The 9859-nt window shown below is 34.7% G+C and overlaps 1 long non-coding RNA gene across 1 annotated transcript in view; it reads right to left on the bottom strand.

The window, feature by feature from the left end:
- Window positions 1-815: 815 nt before the first annotated feature.
- The window catches only part of LOC116658131, a 10756-nt gene continuing 1712 nt past the window's right edge, over window positions 816-9859 (bottom strand). Inside the window, exons 2-3 of the long non-coding RNA XR_004313299.1 lie at window positions 8664-8768; window positions 816-1159 (exon numbers count right to left, since the gene is read on the bottom strand). This is a non-coding gene — a long non-coding RNA (uncharacterized LOC116658131). The remainder of the gene's footprint in view (window positions 1160-8663; window positions 8769-9859) is intronic.

Genomic DNA, 9859 nt, shown 5'->3' with positions numbered 1-9859 from the left:
AAAGTCACTTGAGTGAACTAATAAATATAGAGAACATAGTTCATGTTCACGAATATAAAGACTTAACATCAAAAGAAACCTGTTCACCTAACTTTACCATAAAAATTTAATATAATACTAATCAAAATCAACAAAAGATTTATTATTTGTTTAACTATGAATACACATTCAATATACCAGAATTCTATTTTTTTGTAAATTCTTGACACAAAACCAAAAATAAAATTTGAAAAATACCATTTACAGTAACATCTCAAATAACAAATGTCTAGAAATAAATCTTTAAAATGTTTCTCTCTGAAATTAAATCATTGTAAAGTAATTCAAAGATCAATACACAGAAGACTTTCAAAAACACTGGGAATAATTAATAAAGAAAATACACCATATTCATAGGTGAGAAGAATAAACGATGCAGATTCGTATTTCCCCCAGATTGTTCATAGTTTCAGTGTAGTTGTAATCAAAGCCCATTAGTCATGTACAGGGGGATGTGTGTGTGTGTGTGTGTGTAAATCAACAAGATCACTGAAACTATTATATGGAAATACAAAGAGCTAATAACGGACATGCTCTAGAAGATTAAAGAAAACATAGTAGGAGGACTTATAAAATCTGTATAAAGTTATTATAATCCAACTAGTAGATTATTAAAGCAAGAGTAAACACACACTCACAAAACATACAACATATGATACAAATTTAACCAAGAAAGACTTATCTTAAATATAAAAAAAATTCTACACTGAATAAGATAAAGAGAGACCAAATGGAAAAAAAAGCCATTTACAATGGGAATAATATATTGCCAATGATCACACAGAAATTAACTCAATATTATTAGTAATTATAAAAATGCAAATTTAAGCCATGGTCTACCACTACCCATCCACTAGAATAGCTAAAATCATTAACAAAAACAAAACAAAATAATTGACTGTCACATGTTGGTGAAAATATACAATAACAAGAACTTTTATATGCTTCTTCTGTACAAATCGGTCTATTCAGTTCAGCATTTATCTGTTAAACTTTAAGTTATACATCCATTATGACTCATAAATTTCAGTCCCAGTAGAAATCTGGAGAAATGTATGTGTGTGTATCCAAGAAGATTTTTACAGCAATCCATGGAGATGCTATTCTTCATAGTTTCAACCTGAAAACAATTCACACTTTCATAAGATTAACTAAGTGAGGTATATATTCATGCAGTGGAATAACATGTAGAAATAAAAATGAATGAACAATACCGATATGTCACAACATGGTTGAATTTTTTCAAAACGTAATCTTGTTCGAAAGAAGCAAGACAAAAAATAATACTTTATTTTCCCACTAATACAATATACAAAGCAATCAAAAGTAAACTGTATCGCTAAGATGTGCAGCCTCAAATAGTAAAAGCATAAAGTGCAGCAGGTAAGTGATTATCAGTAAAAGCAGCAGGTTGTTTGCATTCAGGGAAAAGGAGATTGTGGCTGAGAAGCGGCATTTGGGGGACTTCTGGAGAGAAGGCCATGTTCTTTCTTAGTGTTAGTGTTATAATATTTTATGCAGATGCTCATTCATATTTTATTCACTCCTCTGTAAGTGTGTTATACTTCACAGTAAAAGAATGTTTTAGAAAATGTGTACAAACTTGCAAATTGGAAAGTAGATCCAAGATGTTTTTGAAAAAGCCAGTTTAGGAGGGGCAGACACAAAGACTTATGACAAAGCACCCGAAATTAAGACGATGCAGTGTTTATGCAGAGGAGGAAATATTGACCAACTGAATAGAGGAGAGCTCAGAAGCAGACTCATAATGAGAATTGTATGAAAGAGGTAGCATAGCAAATCACTGAGAAAAGAAAATGTTCAACAAATGTTGATAAAAATGCATTATGCCCGTGTTAAAAATCATCTCTCGCTTCATGCACAAAACCAGATGCATTTAACATTTAAATACCTAAAGAAAAAAGATTGAAGCTTGTGAAAATGATAGATGAATATCTTTCCCACCTCAAGATATGGAAGGATTTCTTAAGCAAACACAAAGTCTGGGCCAGTAACTACAAAGACTATATTAAAATTAAATAGTTTGGTTTATCAAAAGATGACTTTAAAAATGGGAAAAGATAACTTAAAAACCTGGAGAAAATATTTGCAGCGCATTTAATCAACAAAGGATTTCCACATATCAATAAAGGAAAGGTCAACCATAGTAGACTTGAACACGTATTTAATAGCCATATGAATAAATATCAATCTCTGGTAACCAAGAAAGTGCACGCTGAGGACATGATGAGAAACCATTCCACAATCATTTGATTGAAGAAAGCTAAGAAGCCTGATATTACCCACAGTCAAGGGGCTGTTTTAAACATTGTTGGTCAAAATGCCAAATCAGTACAGCTGCTTCAGAAAACAATTCAGCACTGTGTTACACAGTTGAAGATTCACATAACCTATGACTTGCCAAGTCCAGAGCTATGTACACACTCAAGATGAATTGTAGCTCATGTACATAAACGCATTTCCAGAAAAGTTCATAGTATTTATAGTCATAATAATGAATCAATAAATGATTTTCAATGGAAAAACAGATTTTTTAAAGAATGTGACATATCCCCACAATGGAATCTTTTACATCAGTGGAAACAGACAAACTGCAATAAAAAAAAAAAAAAAAAAGGAAAAACTGTAGTAACAAAATTTGGACTAATAATAAAATTTTAAAAAACTAAAGAAAAATGAATTTTATTGTTTTTCTAAAATTTTGCTCAGTTTAGATCTATCTGTGTATATGCATGTGTGTATGATAAATGCATATTGCAATATATATATAAACATATGATATATGTTTGTATATCACACAAACTTCAATGCAGTGGTAATTTCTAGGGAAGATGAGATCTTGAGGATGTGAGATAGGGAAAGAGTACGTCATGTGATGGGAAATATTCTAGTTTTGGAACTGGATGGTAATTCCACTTTAATTTACTGTACTACTGAAAACAAATGAATGAGGGGCTGAATGAATGAAAGACGGTAAAATCTTTAAATTGCTTGCTTAACTGAGTATTAAAATTGGCTCTCTTAGTGCTCCCTTCATCGCTTTTATGAGGATTAGTTGTACCGTGGATTTCTAGCACCAAACCCACTACTTAGAGACTGATAACCAACGCGCTCTGGTCTGCTTCCTCTTCCATCACAAAGCTACTTATTGGCCCTCGGCTAGCTATGTAAATTGGGGTAGTTATTTAAGACCTAAAAATCTCATTTTTCTCCCCTCTGTCTAACAGAATGAAAAACAGCTCCCTTGCCTATTTTATAAAGCAGTAGTGGATTCAAATGAAGCAATCTAGGGGAAAACTCTACAAACTTGTACACTGCTACTGTGATAGTTTATCAGAATAATACTCATGAAACATCTTAAAGCAGGTATTTGTTAGACATTCCACTTGAATTGAACACTAAACATTGTCCTGTGATACATTTAAAGTTAAGCCCATTCATCAGTAAATACACATTTGTTAGCATCTTCTGGATACAAGAGACCACGTGGGGATTGGGAGGCTGACAGTCATAGAAGACAGGTTCTGCTCAGTAAAGGTACCCGGCCAGTTAGGCGGGTGTTGAGCACAGGTGCATGCCAACTCTAATCTCTCATGACTGATCCAAAAGTCATCCCCAGTATTGCCGCTGCAGCTTCCAAAAGTTATTCTTCCTTTAGTGTCTTTGCTCAGTAAATCCTATTTTAATAGCTCTCATTTTGACATCTCTGCTTCCCATTCAGAGAGGTTTGGAGTACAGCATTTACCATTCATTAAAAAAAAAAAAATGACTAAAGCCCTAACTTCAAGGTTATGTTCCCTTTTGTGTGGATCTATTACTTTATGCGTGGGATGCTGTTTGAATGAATGTTCATCAACTTAGATGTGACATTTTAAACTGAGGTTAGATCATTAGGGATTCTTCACTTATCCAGTGAGAATAAGCTAACTTCTCTCAATCTTTTTTTTTTTCTCTTCCATAATATGAATTTGAAGCCTGACCTTGTTTTGGTTGAAGTAGGCTAAACTTCTTTGACAACAATGATGATACTTCCTGAAGTACGGTGACTGGGACTGTCTCCAAGCAAGATTTTAGCAGGAGGATTTATACTGCTAACAAAGCCTCAGAAAAACCCCGTTGTGTTTATTTCTCTTGTTGCCTTCCCATCGCAGTATCTGTACCATTTCTCAGAAAAAAATTTGTCAATTATATTTCAAGTGGCAATGAGAACTGGAATAAATTTAAATGTTCCTAAGAGATAGATAGATAGATGGATAGACAGATAGTCATCAGTATCATCCTGAGGTTTTTGCAATAGCTTGCAAGTGAGATCAGCAGATAATTATAATAACTTTTAAATTATTTTCTAAAGACTATCTTCATTCTTTTATTTACTGGTACTAACTCATACTCTACTTGGTTTAATATCTTAATCATACTTCAATTGAACAGACTTAAAAACAAAACAAAACAAAAAAGGAAATAATAAAATAAATGCACTCAAAAATAACATCTTATGAGAAAAATAAGAAGAAACTATTTTTCAAGTGGATTTTGTTCTCTTAAGTATTATTCTAAATTGGTTCCAAGAAGAAAGTGGTGTAACCTCTTAAGCAAACACTGTTTCCTTATTTTTAATGTATCATTAAATTTGGAGGTTTAATTTTTCCATTGGCATAAAGTTACTGAATGTTAATAATTTTTTGACTAGGATATTGTACTTGTCAAATCAACAATTTATTCGAGTGCAGGGAATCCTTCAAGGATGAATACTAAAAGGTCTTACTAAGGTTTTGGTGAAAAGAGGAGCTGAAACTATTAATACTCATTCTAATCCTTGTGTAATCCTCATGTAGGCAATTTAATCTTTTTTTTTTACACAGCGTCCTTAACTCTGAGATTAACTGTGAAAGCATAAAGGCCAATATGATACCATCCCTTTAAATTAATACCTGGTATTTGGAGACTAGAAAAAAAAAGTATTTCTCAGCATATTCATTACCCAGCTGAGTCCTTGGTCTCATCTGAAGTATGGCAGGTACTGAGAGCAACACTTTAAGGGTTCATGCCTCCCAGAAGCAAAGGAAACCAAAACCATCAGATAATGAGCTACTCAGTCAGTAATGGCATGATTAGGATTCCACCTGGTAGCTGGGTGTTAAACCACCTGTCACATGGTTGTACATCGAGACCTGTAGATATTCCTCCTGTCCTACAAGATCTCCTTCTAGAAACTGCATACTCTGAATTTGTCTGAAAAATAATACTTTTGCAAAATTAAGATGTTGTGGTGTTTCTAAATATCTCAGCTTGGAATTGTAGAACTTTAAATGCCTTTGGGAATTTCAGGTTCTAGAGACACAGTTGGATGAGAATGTGACTATTACCCACCACAGGTTATTGTTGATATAGAATGCAAATGGCATTTGGACATGGCAGTTGGACAGTCACATATCTTTCCCCAGTGGCTCCCAGACTTCCAAAAACACTGCTCAGTTTTTAGTAGAGTTTAATATACATTGGTCGGGATGACTTGACTAAATCTCCTGAAATGAAATAATCTTAGAAGTCAGGGAGACGTCATCCATTGCCTACACCCTTAGTAAACCTAACAATAATATTCTGTATTGACTACAGTATTGTCTTTGGTTCTGTGAACTTATAGGAGAACTTGCATATAAGCATCTATGGGAATTGTTATTGAAACTTGACTAATTTAATATATGCCCTATAATATCTTGCCCTAATAATTATGCCCACCCTTTACAAATCAGCCAAAGATGCTGAGTGTTAGAGCCTAAAGGGCAGTTTTTAAAGAAAACTTAGAACAAATACATTTGAAAGGACAACATGTAAAACACAACAAAAACATAAGGAAATTTAGAACTGAACAATAAATATTCCATTGTCTTCCATGTTGGGAAGTAAGCATTAAGAGGAACTTCACCCAGTCCTGCCCTGGGTCAAATAGCCTGGAGCTGTAAAAATGAAGTTCTCTAGGGGGACAGAACCTTGTCCCTTTTATTCTTTGCTTTCCTACAATAAATATCTGGAGAACCATCCATAGCCAGGGGACTAAATCCATCATGTTTACTGTTTCTACTTCAGAGGGTTCCTATGCTTGCTAATCTAATATCATATGATGTCTTTATCCCTGGGTCAAAGAGGGGTAGAAAAGTTTTGAAGAAACATCTACACTATATCCTTTATTTTAATCTCTGCCTTCCTATAAATGAGTTGCTGCTGCTTTTTTTTTTTAAGCTTAAAAGCCAATATGTCTAATTTAATCAGCCTCAATCAGGATGATAAGGAAAGTAGAAACAGGAATGCTGAGCAGTATAAACTTTCCCTACGTGATAATAAAGGAGCAAAGAGATTTCCATTGCAGTTTATGTAGCTCTAGGCAGACCCAGTTTCCACCTCCTTACAGTTAGGCTGGCTAGGCAAAAAGTTTTGTAAATCTTAGGTCATACTTAAAGGAAATGGAGGATTTTCCCAAATTCTAGGTATTCAGCACAGCTTATCATATCTTCATAGCTTTGGCAAAGAGGAAGAAACAAATGTGAGTCTTTGATAGTAAGCGGACATCAGTCTTTCGCAAAGGCATGCTCGATTGTGGCTTAGGGCATGTGCATGTGTTGAAGATGACACTTATTATATTAACATGGACCAAATGCTTAAGATCTCTGATCCTCGATTTTTCTGAAATAGGCTAATAATACCACCTCATTGGCTGCGTGTGAGGAAGAGCAGGATATTATGTATGGCACATAGGAAAACAGCAGCTTCTATAATGAATGTTTGTCACTTTGCCTTCTCCGTATCCTTTCTTCTCATTTAATATCAGAAAAGAACACGTGTTGGTGGGCCTGTACCTCCCCGGACTCCACCTATTGGTGGCATTGATGGGTCCATAGTTTGGACACATGTTCCAAGCAAGTCGCTCATACCCCTTATCTGAAATTGATCCATAGCTACAAGAAGGGAAAATGAACTTCATTCTACTGCACCTGTTAAGTTGCCTTTGTGATCCTGAAAATGTTGGTAGTCATAGTCCCATCAAAAGGGTGAGACATACGAGAAGGGAAGCCAGACTGAAAGATGGGTGGGTGTGCTTGGGAAGAAAGGGAAAGGCTTTGTGATCATTCTGGTTATGGCTTCCAGCTGTGCCTGAAGCTATACCTGCCCTTGGAGTTACCAGTTTTAGCATCCAATAAATCTGCCCAACCTTTTTATTATTTAGCTTTAGCTAATTACATTGGGGTTCTGTCACTGACAGTTGGAAGTTCTGACTCTTATAGTCAATCAGTACTCACTATTTTTGAGCTTCCTTGGAACCTTACAGCAGTCTTCAACCACATTTTGGTGTAATTAGGATTTGTGAAAAAAATTTCCTTTTTCCTGATTCTGATGGTCATTTTTCTCTCTTCATTATAGGAAAGATGGTTAGTGGAATGACCTCCCTCCCCCACAAAAAAAGAAAAAGAAAACGTTAGTCTATGAAATACTTCGATTATGTTACTTATCTGAAGTGTGATCAAAATTGTTGCTTTTAGGTACAGAAGACCTAGTAAATGAAGAATACGGTGCTTCTTGTGATGTATTGTGATTTCTGGCAACTCACCGAGCTTGGTATAACTACCTATTCTGTCACTAACTAATTTGTAACTCTGGCAAAGCTAATTAACCTCTTGAAAGTTCAGTTTCCTTTTCGATAAAATATGGAATTTAAAAATACACAACATTTAAAGTTGTTATATGGAACAATCGAGAAAACGCATACGCGTAACTTAGCTAGTTTCTGGCACAGACAATACCCTCAATAAATGGAAACAATGACCATTGTTCTTGTCCTTCCAAAGGGTGTTCCCCATCTGGCTTTACCAACTCTCTCTCTCTCTAACAAGGAATTACTTCCCTGCTTTGGGAGATGACCTGTGTTTATGTATACAAATTACAAAAAAAAAAAAAAAACCCACATTCTGACTCTTTTTAACTTGTTCTCTTTATAACTAGGTACTCCATCTCCTCTGCAGCTTGTCTGTTGCTTTTAAGCTGGGTTTACTTGATCAAATACTTCTAACTTAATGTGAGTTTAAAAATGAAATTCAAGCCAGCTGTACTGATTTGGAGTCTTATAAGCATAATTATTTTAGGAGACTCTGTAGAGGTTAACATCATTATTTGATTATGAATCACATACAGAACACTTTATTTTTGCAAAGAGCTTTGGCATGGTTTTATAATTTAAAGTCAAAAGTGACTCAGTGGGGGATGTGTCACCCATTATAGATGGGGAAAGAAGAGCCAAAGGGAGTTAAACAATTGCGGAGCAAGTCCACCATTAACCAGAGTGTCTGGACATGGGTTTCCCTAAGCACTGACGTCTGCACGAGACTGACTCCACCAGGGCAGTGAAAATTCACACAACTGGATATCATTAGTTTGGCTGTTTCTCTTTTTTACCCCTAAATAAACATTTTGGGGAGGGATTTATTTAACAAACAGTCCATTCTGATGGTGGTACAAAAGTAACTTACTTGACAACAGTCCATAGGTTTAAGAAATGAAAGAAACTAGGTCTTGTTGATCTAATAATAATATTTTAAATTATTTAAACTTACTTTGTTTCAGTGTAATGATCTTCATGCATTTGTCCATCATTGCTATCCTGAATTCACTTTAGTACTGCCCATAGCTACTGTCAATTGACTGGGATAAGATCAGTCCTGTATAAAAATTATGAACCTCAGATTATTATTTGTTTTATCATGCTCTATTTGCTTAAATCGGACTTTCAGAAGAGAGAGAGAGACACATAAAATTCAAATGCTGAATTTTTTAAAAACCCCATTCAATGGTTGTACGTATGCAAATGTGAGGTAAATTAGAAAACTCTCCAGATAGATCAAATATTTTCTCTAAGGAGTTAAAACAATGTTGCTCACAGGGACGCTTTCTCAAAAAGTGAGAATTAATTATCTCCTACTAATATAACTTGAGCAAAGGTGTGCAATTCATTCATGGAATGGTGTCACCTGATTTAAAGTCAGATGAGAGAAAATAAATTTCCTCACAAATATTTACTTCTCTGTTCACAAACAAGAGATAACCAAATCTAAATTGCATTATGCAGAAGAGTAACAGTCTTAAAAAGCTTAGGGGCAGGCTTCAGAATCAGTTTGATCCAGGAGTTCAAGTGATACCAAGTTTTGGCTTCTCTCCATTTCCTTTTTCTGTTTTCATATGGTGACCCAAGCAGACTTAGGCTCACATTTTCTTGGTTCAAAAGAAAAAAAAAAGGAAATAAAGAAATAAAAGAAACAAAACAAATAGGAAAGAGAGAAAGGAAAAAAGAAAGAAAGAAAGAGAGAAGGAAAGAAAGAAAGAAAGAAAGAGAAAGAGAGAAAGAAGAGAGAGAATTTATATTTTTCTAATCATTTGAACATAGAGCCTCAGGCCTGATTTTTGCTTATTTGTTAATTTTGGAACTGGATTGAATCACATAGCCACCCCTGATCTATTTTGTTCACTGATTTATTCATTTCAATAAACACTGAATTCTAGAAAAAGTCTGAGACGTCAGTCTCAGGCCTTATGATAAAATTTTTATTAAACCTTTCATTTATTTCTCAGTTTTTTTCTAGAACAAACAACCCATATAATATGTCAGTTGAAAGAATCTATTCCAGAAGACAGCTGACTCCTCTACCTAAATGACTCTTTAAATGCTGTTTTCTCTTAGGATTTTTACTGTTCCTGCAGTGCTTCTCCGGATTGCACATCACGGGATATCTGAGAGACCAGTTCTAGTACACCA

This window comes from Camelus ferus, chromosome 20 (genome assembly GCF_009834535.1).
Source record: "Camelus ferus isolate YT-003-E chromosome 20, BCGSAC_Cfer_1.0, whole genome shotgun sequence".
In the NCBI taxonomy this organism is placed as follows: domain Eukaryota; kingdom Metazoa; phylum Chordata; class Mammalia; order Artiodactyla; family Camelidae; genus Camelus; species Camelus ferus.
The sequence above is the reverse complement of the archived record's forward strand: the minus strand, read 5'-3'. Positions and strand labels throughout refer to the sequence as shown.